Below are 25,725 nucleotides of genomic sequence, written 5' to 3'. Positions count from 1 at the left end.
GCTCTCCACCTGCAGCCCGGTTCTGGCTCGCGGCGCCTCTTCCCCGTGGCCGGGATGGAACCTGTGAGGCGCGCTGTGCTTCGGCTTCACAAACTTGCAGGCTGCCAGCTGGGAGGGGGAAGTCAGTATCAAAAAGTTCGGGAGCTGCGGGTTCCCTGATGGCACAGGCCCGGAATCGGACTCCCCCGAGGCAAGGCGTGCCTGCTCCACCTTTGGGGCTGCGAGGAAGGGCCCTCTGCGGTGGCCTCTGCCCGGAGGGAGGCGCCGGCCCCGGGCTGGCTCCCTGAGAGGAGGAAATCACGCTCTCTCCTGGCCTGGTAACAATGGGGGTTGTTTATAACAAAGCTGCTGAAAGCGTTCCGAGCAGCTTTTAAAAAAGTGTGAGTCCAAGTCCACCAGGAAAGGCTCTGTGGAGAGGGGAGGGAGGTGAAGGGTCAGGGAACAACCCTGTAAATCGCTCCGCAAGGGTCGGTTCCGCGCTCTGTTCATTCGGTGGCTGCACAGACTTTAATAGCATAAAAAACGTTTCACTCAAGTTTTGTGCCTGTTTAGGAAATCATTTTAATAGCGTCTATTTTTGATTTGTTGTAATAGGTGATTTATAGTTAACACTTGCTATAAAATACTAGCTCCTAGGCAACAGAACGGGTTTGGCAAATTTGAACATTCTTATGAAATTTATTCCTTTTATCATTAAATTCCACTGTATATTTTTGAGAAAATTTGACTATTGCTTTTCTGATTTCTTGATTTTTTGCCAGTCATGGGAAGGACTCTATTTCTTCTGTCTTCGTCTGTACCTGTGACTGCACTTGACGTGGGTAGCTAGCCATTTGTCTTAATCCTTAGTTGAATACTGACACACATCATTAGGCTCAGGTTGCCAATTTGAGCATAGATGTTAAGTTACTCCTGATTCATTCATCTCCTGTAATGATTTTACGAGTTAAGTTCTAGTAAGAGAGTTAGTATATGTACTTAAGTGTTCGTTCATAGACTAGTACATCTTTAGAAAGGGGGCATAATTTAGTTTCAGGATTATGCTTTCTTTCAGAATAATGAATTCATTTTTCTTGTTATCACAAGTTAAAAAATGACCATAAAACATTTTCTTGGTATGTAGTTTTTTTTTGTTAGAATGGATTTTTTTTTTTTTTTTGAGAGATTTCTCAAGTTTGGTTTAAGGAATCTTTTTTCAGTTTAATAAAGAGAATTCAGCTTTTTGGGATTTTGAATTGAGTTAGCATTTAAAAAAAATCTCAAATCAGAAACATAGTTCATTGATTTAAATTCTATTTTAAGCACTCAGTTGAAACTTTTTCTTAGTGATATGACTAGTTATTAAAATTGGCCTGTCATTTGGAAAGCTATTTTTTCAGTTATACTGTAGGTGAAAGTTTGCTGTGTACATACATTGACTCAAAACAAGAATTGAAGGACTTGGAAAAAAAGATGTATTATTTCATTTACTATTTTTTCTCCCTGCTTATATCTGAACATTTCTATTTTTAGAAATTATTTTTCGGAATTGTATTAGAAGCCTTTCATAATGAAATGAATTGGTTTTTAAGAATGTCCGTATGTTGGTTTTTTAGCTTTTTCACTATGTAGTGGCTGGCTCACACTTTCTATTTTGTTTTCTCCAGAACCTTCCTGTACTATTAAATTTATTCAGGTCCTAGTTAAGCTTTGCATTTAACATATTGTATCTTTTATTACGATGTAGGTAAACTTAATATGAGTAATTCAGCCAGTATTTCAAGGCCAACAGTTTCAATTTGCTTTGTCTAAGCTCGTGTGATTTTTTTTTTTTTTAACCATCTAATGATTATTTTTAGTCTATTTGGCCATCACAAGTTCAGTTTTTTAGTTTTCTGCAAGAACAGAGGCATTGTGCTGGTCCTTATCAGATGTTCAGTAGATATTGAACAAATTCACTGCAGGAGTTGATTTCTAGAAATAAGATTTAAGTCTTGTATTTATTTACTTGGATAATCTTTTTATGCGTATGAGTATAGTTGTGGGTTTTCTTTTGTTTGTTTTTTTTTTTTCTGGTACAGTGATCAGTATCTATTTTCAAATTTTATAACTTCATTAATCATCTGTGATTGGTGATTTCAGGCAGCTTTGATAACCACTGATAATTTTGTGGTTTCTGTGTTTAGGAAGATGATAAACTTGGTTCTTTGGATTACATTCTTTTTTTAAGAAAATTAGAGTATGTTTTAACATCATCTTGGCTAAGTTTGCATTTTCCTTTGTATTCACATTTGTATGTAAAAGAAGGGCTTCCAAAGAATAAGCAGGCTGTCACTGGAGTATTTTTCAGGCTCTTTGTCACTTGGATCCTAGATTCATTTGGAATTTGTAAAATGAGAGTTGATTTAAACCTAATGTTATTTTATAACCAGGAGATTGATGCTAAGCTAACTTAACGTCTTGATTACTATGAAAAACTGTAGCCCACAGAAACTCCTTAAAGTATGTATAGTCCTTCCTTTGCTTATTTTTAATGTTATGGCTTGTTTTCTTTTAGGGATTCCTGGTTAATTATGACAGCAGAGTCCTTTTGATCTTTCCTGTCACCTCCTCAGAAGAGGGCTTCTCTGGTTATCTAAAGTTCTCCCTGTTGGTTTTAACGTACCATGACTTGTCATTGCCGTTGGTATGTCTGTCTCCCCCTCTTACTACACGAAGGCAAGAGTGTAGAATTTTCTTCAATAATTGTTCTGTGTATTGCATGGTAGGGGCTCAATAAATACTGTGTGGAAAGAATGTCAAATATGGCCTTCATGGTATATACCTTTATTCATGAGAAAATATGGGATATATGCTTTCTAAAAATTTAGTGGAGTTTATTAGTCCAGTGAATATTTACATTTTCATGTCTTATTCTTAGTTTTGCAGGAAGCTTACACTTAAATGCAGAAATTATGCTAGGTAATTGACTGTTTAGCTTCATGAGATACTTCTTAAAGTCATTTATTTTTTGTTGAATTTATTGCCTTCTTCTTGCCCTAATTGTGAAAATAACCCAGAATTTATGTGGATACCTACATATGTTTTATTACAGGTGAATACATTACATTTTAATGCTCCGATTAATCAAGAAGTAATGTGGTGATTCATGTTTTCCAGAGATGTGTGTAAGAAATAACTCTTTCAGCAGAGGTAGGGTAGGAAGTCTTCAGGTGAAGTGGTAATAATTGCATAACTTATAGCCGTATCTATATTCCACAGTAATATATAGCTTGTGACTATGCTTTATCATACAACTGAACTATATTTGAAACTTTTCTTTGTTTTGTTTTTGAGTTGGAGTCTCACTCTCTCGCCCAGGCTGGAGTGCAATGGCGCCATCTCAGCTCACTGCAACTCCGCCTTCCAGGTTCAAGTGATTCTTGTGCCTCAGCTACCTGAGTAGCTGGCATTACAAGTATGTGCCACATCTGGCTACCTTTTGTATTTTTAGTAGAGACAGGGTTTTGCCATGTTGGCCAGGCTGGTCTTGAACTCCTAGCCTCAGGTGATCTGCCTGGCCTCCCAAAGTCCTGGGATTACAGGCGTGAGCCACTGTGCCTGGCTGTCAATAGTTGTATTTTTAAACATTGGTACTGCTGAAGATCTCTTTCTGGTGACTGATGTTATAATGAGATGGAATTGATTGCCATTTAGTATTTATAGGCATCTCTATTTTTTATTTTTGATAAGTTGAATCTCATTGATGGTTATAACCTTTTAAAAATCTTTATTTCCTTTAATAACTGGTTAAGTTTTATGTTTGATTCGGTGTGTTCTTGTGAGTCTGAGGGACAACTCTTATCTAATAGTGTTGAGTCATCTTAAGTTGAAACTACATCTAGGCAAGTTTCAATTTGCTGTCCTCCTGCTAGTGAAAATTAATTTTATTTTTCATAATTTGTAGACCTCGTGGAAAATAAGTATAACTATAGACTTTTATAACACCATCAAACTGTGATTGTGGTTAAATTAATAGTGGCAGAATAGCAGAAATGGGTCTTTCATATTCTTGAAAAATAGGGATCATAAGTGATCAGGATATGATACCAAATTGGTGGGAAGCTTAAGAAGCGTTTATGATTGTCGTTAGGGATTTGATTGAGCAATTGTAGTATATAAAGCATTATTTCTAGGTGCTGGTTAATATGGTGGCATAGACTAATTTGTTTATAAACAGTTTTACTGTAAAGGCTTGAATTTTGGTGTAATGTCAGTGTGTACTAATAAGTAATATAGCATTTATTTTGATATAAATATGTTTGTTTATTATAAATAAAATGTGTATGCAGATAGCAGTTATTGAACATAGACTGAACTTCTCAGTTGAAAATTATTTTCAGGTTAGATAGAGTCTTGATTTCTGCTGTTGTTCAAATGTTTGCTATTTCTGTTAGTTTTCTGGCTGATTGTATATAGGATATACCCATTCACCTTGTAGATACTGAAGACAGGGATCAAATGTATCTGTCTGACCTACATTTACACTTGTAAGTTGGGTACTAAGCGGTGTGCCAAATCCCACAGACCCTTGAACCAGTTCTGGGCGTGTCAGAGTTGGCTAACACTGATGTGCTGATAGGGCCTGAAAATCTACTGGTGGGCTTCCAGTTCGTGTCTCCGTATGTAGGAGTTCGTAGCAGGTGTGTGCATGTTCTCAAAATTGCACCATCTTTATTCATGATTAGAAGACTTTTCTTAACATTTCTCATTGTGTGTAACTGGGCTAAAGCAGGCTGAGAGGTGGTAAGGGAGATCTTTGCCTAGCTCAAGTCAGCTGGTTGAGATTTTATTCTAGCAACCATAAAAACATAAAATTCACTGATCATTTTGATGTATGTGATTGACCAAAACCATATTAGAATTTAATGTAGAAAGTGAATGTGCTTAATAAAGTGAGAATAAGCATATAGAGAGGTGGTTCAAATATAAGCAGGAAGGTATTTTCCCAGTATGTTTCCAAAAGTAAAGAATAATTTGAAGTTTTATACTTTACAAATTTGTTCGTATATGTCATGAGTGAAACTTTTGAGGAACTGAAATGGAATAGTTTACTATGGCTGCAAAACAGCCAAAATTTTTGTGCTTTTGCCCACAAGAAATTTAATGTTAAAATTGTGTGGCTTACAGAAAATAAGAAATGTCAATCTTGGTTGCACATGTTTACATTTTGCTATGTTTTTAGGCTGAATATACACAACTTGCTTTACCTTGTAAGTGTCACTCCTTTCTAGTTAGAGTGGCCATATGGAACCCTGTGAGTGCAAGTGGGCACTATTAATCGTTATACCAGGACAACAGGCATAAACTGGAGTTGTCTCCTTTAACTCTAGTTATGAGCAGGGTGGACTTGCTGGCACTGTTTTTTCAGTTTCTGCAGTTTCAAACTTCCTGAAGTTTATTAATGCCCGATTGACCTAGGCTGACAGGACAAGACCATTTTCACGGAATATTCAGACATTTTTTTGTGTGTTTTGAAAACCATCTTCCTCTTCGGTAGGGTGGAAGCAGGCGGAAAAGTACATATTGCAGTTGAGGCTAGCTCTAGTCTAGCTCTGCCACCGGACTAGAGTAACAACAGCAGGCTAGGTTGTTTCCAAACGAGGAAGTTGTGCGTTTTGCCTTCTAAAACTCCACCTGAAAGTACTTTTGATTTTCAGAACAGAAGAAAGATTGACCCAACATTAAGATCCGTGAAAAAAATGCTCATTTGTTACTGTTGTTTGGGAGGTGTTTTATTGGCTGAGTGGTGCAGTGGGCTGTTTTATTCAGAATCCTAGCAAGTTCTCTTGCTTGATTTCATACATGTTCTATTAAAGGAAAATCAGGCAGTGTCTGCTCTTTGCAAATTTAAAACTTTTGGTTCTTCCAAGAATTTACTTTCTCTTTATTCTTGTTTGCTCATAGTGGTACTTTCCATTGTGGCCTACTTATTATTCTAGTTCCTGATTTTTTATAGGAGAATCACCAAAAATTCAGTTATTTTTTTCACTGTTACCAGCTTTTGGTACTGAGATTTGAGATTGCCAGTTTCACCCGTCTTCTTTGGCTTTGGTTCTGTATGTTACGTAGAGAAAATGAAATGGGAGTAACAATATGATCACTCTCAGACACTATCCACTATTTTAAAAACATTATATTTTTAAAGTTTCATAACCTCTTATAAACATGCTTAGTATAAAATTCATAGATTGGGAAGATATCTTTCAAATATGTTATTTTAAATATTGCTATTGTTATCCAAATAAACTTCTGAGTGCTGCAGACTCCTAAATGCTCATGCAGTATACCATGATTTTACATAGGTTGCAAAGAACATTTGTTTTTCAATAATATGATTTTACGTGAACTTTTAAATGAGTTATTAGGTTACATTACATTACACTTTTTACGTTAATTTCATTGGCAGAAACTTGGAATTATTTTTTTAAATTTTTTTATTTCTGTAGGTTTTTGGAGAACAGGTAGTATCTGGTTACATGAGTAAGTTCTTTAGTGGTGATTTGTGAGATTTTAGTGCACTCGTCACCCATGCAGTACACACTGAACCCAGTTAGTAGTCTTTTATCTCTCACCCCTTTCCCACCCTTTCCCCTGAGTCCCCGAAGTCCATCGTGTCATTCTTATGCCTTTGTGTTTTCATAAGTGCTCGCACTTAGGAGTGAGAACATACGGTATTTGGTTTTTCATTCTTCAGTTACTTCACTTAGAATAGTAGTCTCCAGTCCCGTCCAGGTTGCTGTGCGTGCCATTTATTTGAATGATTTTGTGTTGTTGCTGTTGTTTTTGGTTTTTTTTTGGAAGGGTATAAGACATGATAGATGGAACAGTGGACATATATCTTGAGTAACAAGTCACGGTGCATCGCGCCATGAAAACACCCCTCCTGCCACCCATGGAATGATTATTTTTAAGAGACATTGGGAATAAAATCAGTTGTGTCGAGGATTCTAATTTGAGCTTACTTTATTTTCATTTCTGCTATCCTCCTTTGGAAGATTCTTATAAATACTTTTCATGCTCTACACAGTGGAGTGGATTACATCCCTGTAATCCCAGCACTTTGGGAGGCCAAGGCAGGAGTATTCCTTGAACCCAAAAGTTTGTGACCAGTCTGGGCAACACAGTGAGATCCCGTCTCTACCAAAAAAAAAAAAAATTTAACAAGCAGGGTGGCACATAACCTATGTTCCCAGCTTTTTGGGAGGCTGAGACAGGACGATTGCTTGAGCCCAGGAGGTCAAGGCTGCAGTGAGCTGTGAAGGAGCCACTGCACTGCACTGCAGCCTGGGTGACAGAGTGAGACCCTGTCTCAAAAAAAAAATTTGTCTGCTTTGCACTTTGAATGGTTCTTTTACTCACGTGTTGTGATTTTGTTCCCTCATGTTGATTATTAGGAAAAATTGATTCACTGAGTCATGCAAATCTACTAAATGTTGACAGATTTCCTTAAAGAATATCAAAATGTTAACTTTTGTTAATATCACCACTGATCTCATCAGAAAAATTATAAATATAGGGAAGCTCTCAAACTCTCAGTAGTGGATACAAGTTTTTTTAGAATTTTCATTTCAGAGCTCAAATTTTATTATTGACATCCCTGTCATAGGTAGCACTTGGAGAGATAAGCTTGCTTTATTCATTTTTGACAAAATGTCTGTCAAATATCCAAGCCTAAATAAGCACAGTTGTTCTTTCAGGTGAAAAAATGGTTTTCCATGAAAGAAGTGACTGATTCAATTCACAACTTAAACAATTGCTGAAATACTTTTTTTTGAGACAGCCATCAAGCTGTGGTATGCAGAAGTAGAAAGGCTTTATGTACGCCCATTTTGGCACATAATTGAACAAACAAACATGTACTCAGTTTCCAAGGAAATCAATCTTTTTTTCTGTTGTATCAAAGACATTCTTAAGTGAAACTGGCTTTTTAAAGAAGTTCGCATAGCAGCAAAACATACATTTTGTATATAGCGCATTTTGATGCTACTGCCTTGATGTGGTGCTATGGTGCCATCAGCTATACTCTTCATTGCTTTGACCATTCATGCAAATTCCAACAAAATGAGAAAGGCTAATACTGTCCAAGTATTATTAAGAAAATAGTTTTGATCTCACGGATGACCTGAAAGGGTCACAGGGAACCTTGGGGATTCATGGACTGCAGTTTATGAGCTGCTGCCCTAGAATGTTTAGTGATGAGTTTTAGGGCTGATTTATAAAACATGTGTGTTCTAAGGTAGATATTATGGTGTTTTCCAAGTGAGGCTATGATGTAAATGTATAATATTTTAAAATGTGAACATAGGGCTCATTATTATGGAAGGATACATTTCAACATAGTTATTGTACGCATTATATATTTTCTGTATTTATAATGCCTCCTTTTAATTTTTAGTTATCAGTGCTAAGATGTACACATTTACATTTTTGTTACTTGAAAATACTGGCCACAAGCTATTAGCTAGAGTGATGACCATCAACTTTTATTACTTGAATTCACTTGGGATATGACCTAAGCCACACCTAGCTAGGGGACATTTTCAAGTTCTACTTATGGATCTTGTAGTTCAGGGAGCAGTGGCGTCTCATATATTCAGCACAATGTGGAGTTATGCTGTTGTTTAATGTGGCTTAGACCTTCCTTCTGGCACTTGTCTGCCTTTTCAGTCTCCGTTCCCCAAATATAAACTCTTGAGTTACGCCAACCATTGGCTGTCTAAGGACGTCTTTTTTTCCTACTATGTTTAGTTGTATTTTCCCTTAGCTTATTTCGTGAGAAACAGACACACAAACACAGACAGTATTTTATGTTCTAAGACCCATTATGCACATATGGGTTTTTAATACTTCAAAATAATTTGTGGATATATTTTTAAAAAGTGTGATAAAAACAGAGTGAGTACTGCATTTATATTTAAGATTAGCATCACTTAAGGCTAGTTTTATTTCTAGTTAGTGGCACCTTGTTTTGCACAAAATACATTGTGTTGTTAATTTATGGATGAGTGCAAATGCATTTTGAGTTTTCGAGTCACCAATTTAATGATTATAGTTAGCGTTACTAAACTATTATGATGGTACACAATTTTTAACCATTTGGTGAAACATGCTTATTATGATGGTACACAATTTTTAACCATTTAGTAAATCATTCTTATTAGCAAACTTTATTTTAGTTTATTAGGACAATTAATACAGATAAAAAAATCCTAGTCGGTGAATATATGAATTTGTAATGATTCTTTTGTAAATCAGCTAAGCTTTTGCTTATTCAGGAGAAGTCTGCCAGGAGTACCATGGACAGTGTTTTTACTGCATTTAATGTTTAGGACCTCAAATATTTAAAAATGTGTTTTTAATTTAAGATTGGCAAAGGTGACTTCAGTGAGTTCATAGTACAATTAATGTGGTTTTTGTGCCAAACTTGCTGATATTAATTTATAAGAAATTTTATTACCTTCATGACATTGTTAGTTTTGAGAATATGAAGGACAGTGAAATTAAGACTAGTAAATCAGGAAAAACATTTAAAAAATTTGTGATATTTTATGGCTGATTTTTAAAGTATATTCTTGAACATGTGAGCTAGTATGTTTGCTTCACTATAGTAAGATACATTTAAAAAATATTTGCTTCTTTCCATTATTCAAATATGCTTATTTTAGAGCATTTGGAAAAATACAAACAGAAATAAAGGTAACAAATTACCCAGTGTTCTACCATCTGAAGAAATGAGTTGCTTTTCAGGCTTTTTTTTTTTTTAACATTTTATTTTATTTCGGAAAAAAATTTGTATATATGTTGAGCTTTATCTGCTTATTAGTTGTTTGCATCTTTAGTACTGAATTGTGTTTCTTAACCAACCATGCATCCGTCAGGAATCTAGTTTTTGAAATCATGTAAGTTATTCTGGTAGTAATTGTAATACATCACATGTAGTGAACACAAGTGATACATTCCTGACATTAGTGTAAATGCTTTGTGTATGTTATCTTTTTACGTTCTCTGAGCAGTCCTGTGAGGTATGTCCTTTTGCTGTTCCCATTTCTGGATGAAGAATCCAAGGCACAGGAAGATTTAAATAACTTGCTTAAGGGTATGCAAAACTAGTAAGCCACAGAACAATGATTGGAACCCACATCCTCTGATTCTGGAACCTTCTCTTAACCACTATGTTTGTAAAATCCAAAAATTTAAGATCACTGCAATGAAACCAGTGTTTGGAAGTTTTATAGGAAGATAATATCTAAGTAGAAAATTTAGAACATAATTTTCAGGAAGAACCACAGGCGTAATGTGATAAAACATCTCTTCTGTTTTATTTGGATCTTGTACTTACGTGCATATACACGTATCTCACACATAAATACGTGATGTATTGATTTTCATCTAGACTTTTTAAAGCCCTATTATAATTTTATCATTGTAATAGTAGATTCTGTGTTTTGTAGCCAAGGTGACACATGCCGTATTTTATTTTGTAACTATATACAAAACTTGTGTCTTATATAGCAAGCAGAAATTGGAATATGAGTGAGGAGTTCAGTGAAGAAGTCTTGATAGCTTCACTGATTACTTTCTTAGGCCTTTGGGAAAGAAAGGAGGGCAAGACCTACCCAGGGTTCAGATGCCTTTTTGGCAGCATTGGCTGTGATGCTGCGTTTGTGGAGATCCTCGTGCCAGCCCTCACCATCTTGCCCTCTGCCTTAGTCCCTGTCCTCTTACCGGGCTTCCTCTTGGTGCTGCCCTGCCAGACTTTGCTCTGGATGTTGCCCTAGCCCTTCCCTGGTTTGTGCTTACAATTAAACAATAAACAAAATGTGTGTTTATTCTGTGACTCTTGGAGACTGTTTCTCCTTACTGCCATCACTCAGTTAATTTTGTGTCATAGACTTTTATTTACACATTAACTAGCAATTTTTCCCCAGATAACATTTGAATGTTAACAATCTTCAAGAGATTATCCTTTATTACTAACAGTTACTCAACATCTGTTGAACAAATATTTGCATTTCCAGTGAAAAGGGGAGGATCTCAGATACAGTGGCCTGTTGTACCTTCTTACATCCTACAGCCTGTCTTTTCTGGTGATGAGCCTTTGTTTTTTCTTGAACAGTGAGCTTGGTGTGTAGCCCTGGAGGACGTTTCTAGGTAGGAAGTTAGGAATATTTTTCTTTCATCAATCATGGGCACTCTGAATATTTGATTTTAAGAACCACATGTTAGCCTGTCTGATTTTGTGATAAGAATAAACTAAGAACTACTCATTCTGCTAGTGTTGTAGGATGCTTAGATGCAGGTAACTTCAATTGTTCACCCGCTGTATTTTCCTTATTTGTATCGGTTTAATGTAGCATTTGCCTTTAGATTTTTGAGGCCAATGTTCTTGCATAAAATATAATTTAACTTCAAAAACTTTTTTTTTTTTAAACCAAGTGGCACCCAAGCACGAAGTGCTACCTGTTTATAATTTGTGTAGCTTCTGAACAGAAGCTTCTGATGAATCAGTAATGTTAACATTTTATTAGTGTAATGGCATTTTAGACGTTTTATTTTAGTATGTAATTACAAATGCATGTGATTGGTGTCACCAGCTTGATATTTGAGAAACACTTCAGATGTTACATTAAATGTAATGGAAATTATTGTTTTCATGAACTGATGCCTATGAACAGCAAACATTTTGGAAATAGTTATGTGCCTGTTTCATGGGCCGAGAAGCTTGGGAAATTCTGTTGCTTTTTTCTTTTTTTTCAATAATGGCTTAGCCCTGTTAAAATTATGGACATTTAAACATTTTTCTTCAGTTGTAGGGATTTATCTGAGGATAATATACTTACTCATTCAGACTGGTATTTGTTGAGAGCCTGTTAGGAGTCAGACTTTGTCAGAGATGAAGGAATGAAGTAATCTGTGATCTCAAGGGAGGAAGTGAACGGTTATCTAATGAGCTTGCTGTGCCTTAAGAAGAGGGAGCGGTAACTGGCACTGAGATCTGGGGCTTGAGGTTGACTTGTAGCCCTCCCACTCAGTACATGTGTTCCTTTCTGTCTCCGTTTCCACGTTCGCTCACTGAGTGGTCACCCACTGTATGTGAGTTTTGCTGAGCATGCGACACTTAATTGACACATGGTCTTTTTCTCAAAAAGCTCCCATTTCAGTATGAGAGATAAATTGGGGAAAAATGGCAGTAGTATGGTAAATGCTCTGTTTGGGTGGGGGGAATCAGGCACATGTTTACAGACTGGAGTCTTTAGATGAAAAGGAATATTCTGTGGGGAAGGGGACCAGGATTCCTGCAGCAGAGATGTATCCTCTTTGTACCCACTGTGTGTACACACTGTGCTAGCACAGTGGTGCCGTGCTGAGCAAGAGGAGCGCTGCAGCTGCGGCAGAATCTCACTGTGGTGGAAGACAGGCAGAGCAGGCAAGCAGTGTGTTCAGTGCTGTGAGGAGGGGAGACCTGGTAGGTAGCTCTTGGGCAGTGGACCTTTCCAGGACTTGTCTAGTCAGGGAAGCTTTTAGGAAGTGATGTTCATTCTGAATCCTGAAAAATTTGTAGGAAATAGCTGGGCAAAGGGGTAAGGCTTGAGACCTTATTTAAAAATAATTCAAATTGGTTGAATCTGTGCACAGACGTGTGTGAATACGCAGGCCCATTTTGTGGCTTGCAGATTGTACTATTCCTAGTTATTCACTGTCCTCCTTGTAAGAGGATTGTATGGTCTTTCCCCTCTTGACATCAAGTTTGACCATGTGACTTTCTTTGGCCAGTGACAGATACTGTTTCTGAGCAGAAGATTGGAGTCCATTTCATGCTTCTGTCATTGCCTTTTTCTGTCATCCATGAATCAGTGTGTCCCATGCTGGGGCTCATTCTTGAACCATAGTGCCAGAATGAAGATGACTAGATCAGAGCTCCAGCTACTCACAGAATGATGTTACCATGAGAAAGAAATACAGCTCTGTTGTAAGCTGCTAGGATCTTGGGGCCATGTGTTTTCATAGCATCATGTTGTGACTGAGAAGAATACTATATGTGTGTCTGTGTGTACAAGCAGGTGTACATACTAGTTGGTTTGGGGCTGAGGAGCCAGTTACCAGTTATGAAACCAAAGGTGTAAACCATGGTCAGTTCTTATGGGCCTTGTAAGCCAAGTTAAGAACATTCACAATGAAAGAACATGAAGAGGTTGAGAGTTCGGATGGACCTCCCTGGCAGCTGAGTTTGTGGAGTAAAGAGGGGGAAGTTAAGAACATTCGAGATGAAAGAACGTGAGGAGGTTTGCAGTTCAGATGGACCTCCGTGGCAGCTGAGTCTGTGGAGTGAAGGGAGGGCACACTTGAAGGCGGGACCTTCAGGCCTTCTTGCGTTTGTGTCCGTGAGGTAAAGGCCTGAACTAAGGTGACAGGGAAGGAGAACATGAAACTGAAGGAGGTAAATTGGAATTTGGAGACCGATGAGGAGATTGCCTGAGAGAAAGGAAAGCAGTCCCAGTTTTTTGCTTGGCTGCTTTGGGTAGGTGATGGTGCCATTAACCGGAATAAAAAATGTCAGTGATAGATTAGATTTGAGTGAGGAAACAAAAAGTTCTCTTTGAGATGTACCAAATTTGAGGTGCTTGTGGATTTCCCAGAGGCATCATCCTGCGTAGGCAGTTAAGAGGAAGAGAGCCAGGGGATTCAGGGTGATTGTGGTAGGTAGCAGGTAGCCAAGGCATAGAGGAGACTACAAGGAAAAAGTTGTGTGAAGAGAGACAAGAACCTAAGACAGAAAGCCTTAGAACAAAATATCTTGTGGGCTGCGGAAGGGGAACTGCCTAAGTATACTGGAAGGGAATGGGCATAGAAGTCTGATACAGGAAAAAAATATATATACCGTACAATGATGTCAGAGAGAGGAAAGTTTAGAAAGTGTCACCTACTAAACTTTGTCCTCCATGATCTTGCTTTAAAGTTTGTTAAATTGCATTTAATTTAATTTCTACTCTCTGATTTTGCTTTAACGTTTTTTCGGTATCCTCTTAAATGCCCCCTTTCCTAGCATTCTGTAAAGATTCCTATTCTTTGATCATCTGTGATGTCTGTAATATATCAGAGTGTTTCAATTTATGTTGCTAATTTTTTTTCTACTACTGAAAACATTTTCATAATTGTTATCTATTTTATTACTTCAAGAGCCCTCTGAATTCTCACCAATGCCTTTCTTCTTTTGAGATCCCATCCTCTGGGACTTTGCAGCTGCCCTTTCATTCGTTCTTTCTTACTTCTCTTCCTCTCTGTCCTTTCTTCCTGCCTTCCATTCACTCATCTTTGGTCTTTTCTGTTAAAAGGCACTCAGGTTTTATTTTTTAATTAAAAAAAACTTTGCTAAAGTTTTGTAACTCTTCATGTTTTATCTCATCATTCATTCAACAGACATTTCTACTCCAGCTTCCTGCAAGAATTGTCCCTTTCCCCTATCTGCTCCTGACTCATCTAACCCTTGCCTTTCTTGCTTCTATCCCCAAAACACTCCTAGAACTGCTTTTCTTGATAGCCTTGAGCTCCTGATTACCAAAACCAGTTGCCCACTATGGGACCATAAAAGGCTTTATTTACCACCCCGTTTTTTTTCTTGGTAATGATACTAGCCTCTTTCTGGAGCTATTCTTTCGTTATCTCTTTTAGTTGATTCCATTTTGCTTGTCTCTCAGGACAGTGTGTATTGTAATGCTGGATTCTCGATGTTCTTCTACTCATTCGCTCAATTAAAAAATGCCCCGTAATTAACTATGGGGCCACAGTGCTGAGGTCAGGGAGGCACATTGATAATGACTCTAGCTGACATAGTATACTTAGCATTTATTGACTTCAAACTGTGTATGCTTATTTAGATATTTAAAAATTTGGCTGGCATTCCTGGGTCACAGGATCCTCTGCCAGATGGGTTGATGGAGGGCCTGATTTCATGGTAACTGCTATTTACTGTGCTGTCTTCCTTCCTTTCCTCTACTAGGATGTATTATTTCACATACTTGGTTTCATCTCACTATGTTGACGTATTGCTTTCATCACAGAATCTGGACTACATATTTCTAGGTGAAGTAATCTGGGTTATGGTTTGCCTATACTAAAATCCAGTATTGATTTCCAATTTTAGATTGGCAGTCAATTGAGAATATTGCTCAGGAAATGCTGGCCTTTGCTGTTTTTCAAGTCCTCTGCCTTGGTGGTTGTCTTTAGCATCTCCAGTGAAGTTTTATAAAAACACATGAGCTTTTAGTCATTTGCTACTATCTGTAAATAAAGGTATAGAAAACAAAACTAAAACTGTGTTTGATTTTGGTGGCCAGTCCTGGAAGAGAGGAACTGAGGAAATACAATAGCTAATGAGTAGTGGCATGGGATAGGGGAGGAAAATAAATTGAAGACTGGAGATTTAGTAGGAATCAAGTGCACTTGGGGAGCTGACTTATTGGTAGCTGACAAAGTTGGGATTTGACTTATTGCTCCAGTATTCTCTCTCAGATTAGCCTATGTGAAAATATTACCCCCCCCATCGTAAACGTGATTGATCTCTTTGCTTCTAGTCCATTCTCTACTCAAATGTTACATTAATTTCCCCAAGATTTCATCACCTAGAGGACTCCAGACTGCTAAAATGCCCCTTTAACAATTCCTGACCTCTTCACCCTACGATATGAGAAGAAAAAGTTGCTCTGGGGAAATCTACTTACAGTCAAGGGTGTGACAATATTCCTCACTGAATTAAGCACTAAGTATAAGAGAGTTGTTTTATTCCTAAGATTGACGAATGGGCATTAGTACATTGTTAATGTACTTAAAAGGATATTGCACTAAACTTGAGCTCTTTGAGGGCAGAGACCAGGCTGTGTGGTCTTCCAGAGGAGGACACGATGTGCCCAGTGGATAACTGAAGAATGCATGCATTAAGAAATTAATGAAAGTGGATCAGTAAGGGCATAACTGTCATATATAAACTCAGCACAGTAAATTTGAAACCTTTTATTTAAAGCTTTAAAAATGTGGCCCCTTGCTGGGCTTGTGTGAATTTCTTTAGAAATTGGATAACTTACAGCAAAAATTTATTACATATAAGTAGCTCATTGCAGATATTCATGATTTGGTAGTACATTGTAAGAAATAATAGATTTATTCTGAGAATATGCTGCTACTTTTCACCTGGTACTATAATCTGCTCATATAATTAGAACCTTTTGTGTTACCATTTCAATATCTGACTAAAGGAGAAACACCTTCTTGGGATAGTTACTGTTGAAGACTAATGTAAGCTTTTTCAGGTGGGCAGTAACTGACCTGTTTTACTCAAAGGGAAACTTAAGTTTTATAGCAAGAGATGTGGAGAGCTTGTATTTATTAAGATTTAGGTGAGTAAAATTTAGTTCATGTGTTTTGAATGGAGTCTGTAGGGTAAATTTGAAGGTCTCCCTTTTGCCTCTGAATTCTGGCTATCCAGACATAGCCACTGTAAGGAGTTTTTAAGTGTGTCTTTCCCAGTTTTGCTCTGTGGACTCAAAAATGAAGTGAGAGAGAGAGTGTGTGTTTTGAGATGGGATCTTGCTGTGTTGCTCAGGCTGGTCTCTTAAATCCTGGACTCAGGCAATCCTCCTGCATCCCAAAGAGCTGGGATTACAGGAATGCAACATTGTAGCACAGCTGTATTTGAATTTTATTTTACAAAAATTGGATCATAGAATATATACTTTTCTGTAACATGCTTTATTAAAGAAATTCTCCCATATTTATATAAAAGTATGTATAAATATAATTCTATCTTTTTAGTAGCTGTATAATCCATGTACTAGTCATTTTCTTAACTATTAATGAACACTGACTATTTCTACAGTACACTGTTTCAGTAATACTGCTGTGAACATTTTTATGCACATATCTTCCTGTACTTGCGTATTTCCATAAAATAGATTCCTATGAGTGGAATTTGAGTCAAAGGCTATGCTTGTTGAAAATATTTATAAACTACCAAGTTATTCAAAAGGTAGGGGGCCCTCCAGTTTATATTGCCACTGTTGTGACTATGACCCTTTACCTAACACTGCATATTATAAATTAAACTTTTCAGTCTGATAGGTAAAAAGTAATGTGTCATTGGTTTTAAAATTCATAATTCCTTGTTCATTGTTGAGATTGAGCATTCTTTTCTTTTCTTTTGAGACAGGGGTCTCACTCTGTCACTCAGGCTGGACTGCGGTGGTGTGATCATAGCTCACTGTAGCCTTGACCTCCCAGGCTCAAATGATTCTCACGTCTCAGCCTCCTGAGTCGCTGGGGCTATGGGCATGTGCCACCATGCCCGGCTAATTTTTAAGAAATTTGTATAAAGATGTGGTCTCACTGTGTTGCCTACACTGGTCTTGAACTCTTGGGCTCAGTCTGCCTGCCTTGGCCTCCCAAAAATGCTGGGATTACAGGCATGAGCCACTGCACTTAGCAGGTCATCTTTCGTGAATGTTTCTTGCCATCTTTATTTTCTTTCTATGCGAAGTGCCTGTTTTCCTGTAAAGAAATTTGTTTTATTTTCGTCAATTTTTGTGGAAAATCCTTTCTAAATAAACATTTTGACATTTTACTGTGTTTATAAATAGTTTTTCCTACTCAGTCATTTTGGTCTTCTAATTTTATGATATTTTTGCTATTAAATGAATATTTCTTTCTCTTTCTTTCTTTCTTTCTTTCTTTCTTTCTTTCTTTCTTTCTTTCTTTCTTTCTTTCTGTCTTTCTTGTCTTTCTGTCTTGACAGAGTTTTGCTCTTGTTGCGCAGGCTGGAATGCAATGGCGCGATCTCGGGTCACTGGCACCTCTGCCTCCCAGGTTCAAGCGATTCTCCTGCTTCAGTCTCCCTAGTAGCTGGAGGTTACAGGCAGATAGTATTTTTAGTAGTGACAGGGTTTCGCCATGTTGGTCAGGCTGGTTTCGAACTCCTGACCTCAGGTGATCCGTCTGCCTCGGCCTCCCAAAGTGCTGGGATTATAGGCGTGAGCCACCATGCCTGGCCTAAATGAGTATTTCTTATGGCTTTGTTTTCTTATTTTTAGGGGACTTGAAATTTAACTAAAAAGACTGAGTGAGCGCTTATTTTTTAAAACCCGAAATATCTTAGTGTCTTAGTCTGTTTTTACACTGGTATAAAGAACTGCCCAAGACTGGGTAATTTTTATAAAGGAAAGAAGTTTAGTTGACTCACAGTTCCACATGGCTGGGAGACCTCAGGAAACTTAACAATCATGATGGAAGGCAAAGGAGAAATAGGCACCTTCTTCACAAGGTGTCAGGAGAGAAGAGAGTGCAAGCAGGGGAAATGCCAGATGCTTATAAAACCATCAGATCCCCACTCACTGTCACAAGAACAACATGGGGGAAACTGCCTCCATGGTCCAATCACTTCCCTCCCTTGACATATGGGGATTGCAATTGGAGATGAGATTTGCGTGGGGATACACAGCCAAACCATGTCACTTGAGTTACAACTGATAGCTAGGACCCCATTTCTTTTACATTTGGTAGGTACCAGTTTATCAGAGCTTGGGCGGTCTTTTTTTTCCCTTAAATGAGGTTCAAATCTGTTAAACTCTCTATCACTGGACTGCGTGGTATCGGAAGAAGCCTTGGATGTAGGTTTGTTAATGAGATCTTTAAATGTTGACTAGTTTAGGTGTTTTAAGTCCCTAATTTTTAATATGACTACAAAAATACGAAAACAGTTTTACTTCAGTGACATATTGAGAAGTTTCTCAAAATGAACTATAGGGGTGTTTTTTTCTTTTTTTGGGATAAATGAACATAAACCAAACTCCCTGAAAACCAGTGCCTGAACTTTTAAAAGTTCAAAAATAAGCCATGAGCTTTGTAGAAATTAGCCTTACTGATAGTTGTAAATAGTTAAGGTTGTCTGATTACTTATTATTGACTTTTTATTTGTTGTGATGGCTTTTTTTTTCAGTTTTTTCCACAAACATCACAGTAAATAAAATAATTGAAGATTGAAAAAAGAAATATTAAAAAAAAAGAACAAGTGTTTTGTTTTCTGGTGTATCTTAGAGAACCTTGTATGTGATTTGGGGGAGGAGTATAGGATGTCTAGGAAATGGCATTTTCAGGGGAGTTAATCTATTAGAAAAGTCATAATTAAAACTCTGAGTTAGTAGAAATCAAATATTGTTTAATTCATCAACTGAATCTGTATTAAGACATTCAATAATTGTATTATTGTTTTGCCAGTTTAGTTATTTGATTGATGCAAACCTGTCATCTCTACAATAAAAAAATAGTGAGGTATGTCTATACTCTATCAGTTTAAGTTGTTTAATTTTGAAGATGAAAGTTAAATTTTAGAACCCTCTTCATTTGCTTTTTTACCTTAAGTGGGGGTAACTCTTAACTTCACGAAAAACTCTCCTCAAAGTCATCAAAGACTTGCATGCTGCCAAATCCAGTCACTTCTTTATCTTCTGATGCAGCAGCAGTTGATCCCATCTTCCATCAAATTCTTCCTTCACTTGGTCTTCCGGACTGGCCTGTTGCCCTGACCTCAGGGTCTGATCCCCGTACACCCTCTTTTCTCCACTTATTCCCTAGGTGAAATACTTCTTTTTTATGGTTTTAAGTGCTAATGTATTCCAAATTTACATCTCTAAGTGTGGCCCTTGTTCTGAACTTCAGCCCTATATAACCAGTCCCTCACTGGATAGCTCTACTTAGGTGCACTCTAGGCATCTCAGAGTAAGCCTGTCCAAAACTGAACTCTGATTTCCCACCGCTGCACTCTTATCTGCTGCTTCTTCAGCCGTCTCCTAAGTCTTAGTGAACAGCAGCTCACTTTACCAGTTGCTCATGTCCACAGCCTGGCATTCTTCTGGATTCCTTTCTTTCTCTCAGACCATGATCATATCTAATCTTAACAGAAGATTCTGTCAGCTCTACTTTCAAAATATTTTTATAATTTAACCACTTCTCACCATCTTTGCTTCTTACTACTGAATTAATCCAGGCTAACTTCATCTACCACCTAGGCTATTCCAGTAACCTCTTAGTCTTAATTTAATTTATTTCCGTTGTCTGCCTTTGCCCCTTTACTGTTTCCTACACAGACATATACCTCTAAACCTTAAGTTAAATAATGTTTCTATTCAGACTCCCCAATTTTTTTTAATCACTCAAAGTGTACCTTGACCTACAAATCTTAGTCCTAATACCGTTTTTTCGCTTATAGCAACAAGGAGTCTCCTTGCTATTTGTCAGTTATGCCAACCAGGATTCTGCCTGGGGTTTTAGTACTTGTTCCCTGGGCTTGGAGTGTTCTTTCCCTACAATTAGGCTTTGCTCAAGTATCCCAGAAGTCTTTCTTGATTTACCCTATGTGAAATTGTGAGAGTAGCACTTTGGTGAAACAAGAGCTCCTCCCTAAATCGCAAGCTTTTTGAATACCTTGGCTTGAGTTTGTTCGTAACTATCGTGGTCACATTTCTTTGACAACATGTTTCATGCCTAGCAGCGATTCAGACATTACAACCAGTCTCTTATTTCATTTGATTCCCACATCAGCAAAGGATGTATTACTGTTATTTACATTTCTTTTAGTTAAATAGCATCCAGAAAATTTAAGGAATTAAGAGTTGTAGACATAGCGAAAGGGTTTTCTCTCTCACTTTCTGCCTCCCCCAAGAAAACTACTGACGTGAAACTTCATATGAGTAGATACAGTTTATTTAACGGCTTTGCAGTATTCCGTTGTCCAAATAAATCTTACTCTCTCTCTGTCCTTATCCAGAGATTAATAAATTGTATATACGTTTCCACTGTTACAAATATGGATTTAATGAACACTCTTGTCCATATTTTCTTCTGTACTGATGTAAAATTTTTAGGATGAATGCCTAGAAGTGGAATATTTAGATTCAGATTTTTTAGGTCCTGTGAAATTGATCATTGAAAAGGTTATACCAATTTATATTCCAAACTTCAGTTTTCACCCTCCTCAATATATTCAGATTTGTTGATATGCTCTAAAGTATTTGAAATAATAATTTCAATTTGTTACCCTGATTTCAGTAAGTGAGCATGTTTTTCATATGTTTATCTAGCCTTTACTTCCCTTTAATTGGATTTCTCTTTTTTACAGACTCAGCTGTGTATTAAACAGAATATTCATTTTGTATTCTTTATTGTATAGTACAATGATTACTGATTGTTTAGTCTGCCATGTCGCTGGAACCGGGTGTGTTCCACCCTTATTTTTTATACAGCAGGATGAGACGCAGTGCTGCATAGTGGCTGAAAGTGTGACTTGTTTCACAATTGCCAGAGTATGAATTCTGGCCCACTGGTATTAGCTCTGTGAACATGGTCAACTTACTTGATCTTTCTTAGGCCCCATTTCTGTATCTGTAAGACAGGAACAGTAATAATACCTACCTTATGGGGTTGTTGTGAAAATTGGAGTAGATAATGCATAAAAAGTACTTAGCACAATGTTTAGCATAAGGCAGGCATTTATACTCTTTTTATTTGTAGTGCATTGTCATCATTACTATTTGTTCTTTTTCCTTTCCCTTGATTTTATATGTTTATCTTTATATCATGTAATGTAATTTGTGGGGGAGAAGAGATTTCTAGCAACATGTTTAGGTTTGGTATTGTATGTTCTAGGTTGATTCTGCATTGTTTGTTGCTGTTTCTTATTTTGTGTTCAATTATAGCTAGAAATGATATTATCTTCTTCAAGAGTATCCTTATATGAGATATCTTGAACAGTGTGACGTTATAAAAACGGAATCAGTGATTTTGAGGTTTTTGTTTCATGGAACTTTATACATCTTACCATACCATATTCTGTATCCCTATCTTTTAGTTCATGACTATTAGGGAATTTGTTCCACAATGTACTTTTTAGAAGTCTGTATGTGTATATGTTAGCCTAAGATATTTATTTAACAGTATAGAAGATTCTCAAAAACAAGAGTTGAGAATATTATTCTAGTGAACAGAGTGTTTCCATAACATTAAATGAGAATCTGCTTCACTGATTGATTCTTTTCACCATAACACTCTTTTGCAAAGAGAATTAATTAAGAAAACTTAATTGAACAGTGAGCTAGTTTCATCAGTGTCACTTTTCCTCGAGATTCTATGTTCCTTTTGTAAGTTACTACTGATAAGAATCCTCCTACACAGCTTGACCTCCTTTCAGAAGTCCCTGTGCTGATTTACACAGCTTACCTTTTTGTTTTTCTCATGCCTAGTACTAAGTGACATTCCAATCTGCTGTAGTCATTTGGTAATGCAAAGAGTGAAACTGGAAGGGTAGGCAGGAGGTACCGGTTGGCACCAAATATGCAGTTCAAGATCACTCATGATACCAGGGAGAGAATGTCAGATACTTGAACCAGAACAACATACTGTTTTAGTTTGTAAAATTCGAGTTATAAGGCAGTAATAGTCATGTTACTCTATCTTAAAATTATTTTGTTTCTTGTTTGTTCTTTTCACCTCTGCCCCAACCCTCTCTTTCATGGATGTGTTTTGTGTGAAATGTGAAAGGTCTTAAGATAGTGGAGGCTTGAAAAAACTGCCTGTGTTTTAAAATGTGCTTGTGTTTGTTTCCTAATGCAGTCCTTTGAAGATATTTTAGGTTTAGGTAAGTTGCTTTAAGTTTTGTTTTTCTTAATTGGAGTAGGTTGAGTGCTGTGAATTCAATTTTTAGTGTACTATAAAAAGATAGATGGAAGCACTTTGATTGTAGGAAGTTTCTTTGAATCACTTGCTATAGTTTGAGTGTTTTCTCTGATGTGAAACTCACTGTAAATCCAAGTAAATGATGTTTGTACACCAATGTTGGTGTATATAATTTGGTACGTTATCTTCATCATTCAAATTTAGAACCTTATTATTTCACACACTTGAAGAATCTTAGTTGCAGATTCAAGATGAAGATTATAAAACATTTTCTTGGGTTTTCTTTCAGTATTATAATTTTGAGGCTGAATTTAGGAACATGGTTATTTTCTGTAAACACCAAAACATTTTATAATTTTATGTATAGGTTGATTTGGGTAGATCAGTTTTACCATTGGAAATGATTTCAACTCTCAGAAATTGTATTTCAACAATATAATTTTTTTTTTTTTTTTTTTGGTGACAAAGTCGCGCTCTGTCGCCCACAGCTGGAGCTGATCTCGGCTCATTGCAGCTGAGGCGATGATCTCTGCCTCCTGTGTTCAAGCGATCCTCCTGCCCCAGCCTCCTACTGGGGTTACATAAAGGCACCCGCCACAATGTCGGGCTAATTTCAGCAATAGAATTTTAAATGTGTATAGTGCCATTCTATTTTTTCTACAAAGTTTGATGGTTTTCATTTTTCACATCATACATACAGATCTTTAATAGATACTGTTATTTTTTGCTTTTGTATTTAGTTTTGCTAGAGATAGGTTTTTTATACGCTCACACATATACACAAACACACACCTTTTTTTTAACTTTTAGGTTCAGGGGTACATCTGCAGGATGTGCAGGTTTGTTACATAAGTAAATGTATATCATAGGAATTTATTGTACTGATTATTTTATCAACCAGGTATTAAGCCTAGTATCCATTAGGTATTTTTTTCTTATCTTCTTTCTCCTTCCACCCTCCACTCTGCACCCTCCAATAGGTCCCAGTGTGTGTTGTTCGCCTCTGTGCACACCCACCTTTTAAATTAGTTCTGGTGTAAGTGTAGGCACTTGAGAATTTGCAGACAGGAAGTAATATTTATCAAGTGCCTTATTTGTGGTAGATTCCTTTATATAGTGTGAATCACTTAGTAACCACCAAACCCCATGAAATAGTAGCCCCTCCACTTTACAGACAGGGAACTTGAGAGAGCTCAAGTGTTTTGCAGAGTCGTGTGGGTATTAATTGAAAGTAAAATTAACTGGGATTTTACCCAATGTCTGGCTGTTTCCAAGGTTCTGCCTCACTTTCTTTTTGTGTGCCACTCTTGCTGCTTGTTCAGTGTAAGAAGCTATGTTTGGCTTCTGATGTTAAATAATTCATTATCCATTTGCAGAATCAAAGTTCTTGAGTTTTTGTAGAGCACTTTTTAAAAAATAGGTTTACTTTATTTTGCACTTAATAGTTTGTAATTATAACTGAATTATTTTCATATTACATATTTTTTAGCATGAAAATGTTCAAACACAAATGAAACTCATTCCCTAGATTTCACAATTTTCAGTTTGTCTTTCTTAATTTTGTTGTTTTTAGGTGCACTGTTTTTTAAAGCAGATACTAAAACCCGTCATATTATTTCTTCCCTACTTCAGTGTGCATCTAAAAAAATTTAACCATCATACAATAATCTCATTAATAAAATTAACCATAATTCTTTGTTATTATCTGTTATTTGGTTCATACTGAGATTTCCCTGTATCTCTCAAGAATGTGGTTTTGCAGTTCATTTATTTGAATTGGGATCCAAGCAAGGGCCGCACATTATATTTACTTCTACATCTCTTTTAATCTAGAGCATTTATTTCATGCCATACACTTTGAAAATATTCGGCTACTTCTTCTGTAGAGCATCTCTATTCTAGACTTGCCTTTATCTTTTTCAGGGTAGTGGTGGTTTGACATGTTTCTCTAGCTTTAAAGGCTTGAATGGATTCAGGTCCAACTGTTGGACAAGGCTTTATAAGCAGTGCTGTGTATATCATATTGAATCAAATTAGAAGGTCAAATTGTGACAGCCCCTCTACCGTCAAGTTCCTTATCACTGTTTCATGCAAAGATCTGTGTCTAAATCAGTTAGTGGCTACAAAATGGTATTTTTCTAATTCCATTTTTTCTCTTTACATTTATTGGCTGGAATTCTTTAAAAGATATGTGTAGACATAAATTCTAAGCTCCTCTATTGCTTATTTTCTAGAGTAAGGAGTTGGTTGCTTTAGTTACCTTCAGTGCTAACATTGATTTTGTTTTGTTGGTGTTCTCATTTTTCTTTGGTATAATGAACTGGTGGATTTTTATGTATTCCATGTTTCAGTCACTTGCAGTCATTTCTGCTGGTATTCAGATGGTCTGAAATTTGTCCAGCTGCAGTTTTTGGTTGGCTAGAGGGTTCTTTTGACATGAGTTAGTCTTTGAGAGCTTCCTTGTTTTCCAGCATAACAAGATGTCCCAAACTCATCTTGTACATTTTCTGAGCTAGACCTGGATTAAACCATTTCACCAAGTAGCTGTGGTTTCTTTTAGTGATATTTAAGAGACTACAGTCTAGGTGCTAGAGATGTTCATTTTTACAGATTGTTGTTTGCTTCTGGGTCTTTTCAGTGGGAAAAACTAGGAGATATTTATATTTTGTGGGGAGAAAAATTTGTATATGTCTACTGATGTTTCCAGTTCAGAATGGCCTTGTATGGCTTTTACTTTATTTAATTTTATATCTCTTTTCTCTTACATTGAAAACCTTGTCACTGTATAAACACAACTACTTGTTGGCTTTATTGTGTCATATAGTTATTATTACAACATATTGCCAATATTATTACTAACAACAGGATTTCTGAATGGGGATTTTAAAAATTCTGCAAAATTCTTTGCAGATATTTGTCAGTAGAATACTCTGCTGGCAATTTAAAGTCAAAAGCTATTGTCCAAAATTGCTCAGAAAAAAATCATTTTTC

The 25,725-nt window shown here is 36.8% G+C and overlaps 1 protein-coding gene across 1 annotated transcript in view; it reads left to right on the top strand.

Moving 5' to 3' along the window:
* Positions 1–23: 23 nt before the first annotated feature.
* Positions 24–25,725, top strand: part of MLLT4 (myeloid/lymphoid or mixed-lineage leukemia (trithorax homolog, Drosophila); translocated to, 4) — a 140,161-nt gene continuing 114,459 nt past the window's right edge. Inside the window, exon 1 of the mRNA XM_011934932.1 lies at positions 24–317. The gene's annotated coding sequence lies outside the window, so the exon portion shown is untranslated. The remainder of the gene's footprint in view (positions 318–25,725) is intronic.

Source organism: Colobus angolensis, unplaced genomic scaffold, assembly GCF_000951035.1.
Source record: "Colobus angolensis palliatus isolate OR3802 unplaced genomic scaffold, Cang.pa_1.0 Scaffold14, whole genome shotgun sequence".
Lineage (NCBI taxonomy): Eukaryota > Metazoa > Chordata > Mammalia > Primates > Cercopithecidae > Colobus > Colobus angolensis.
The sequence above is the reverse complement of the archived record's forward strand: the minus strand, read 5'-3'. Positions and strand labels throughout refer to the sequence as shown.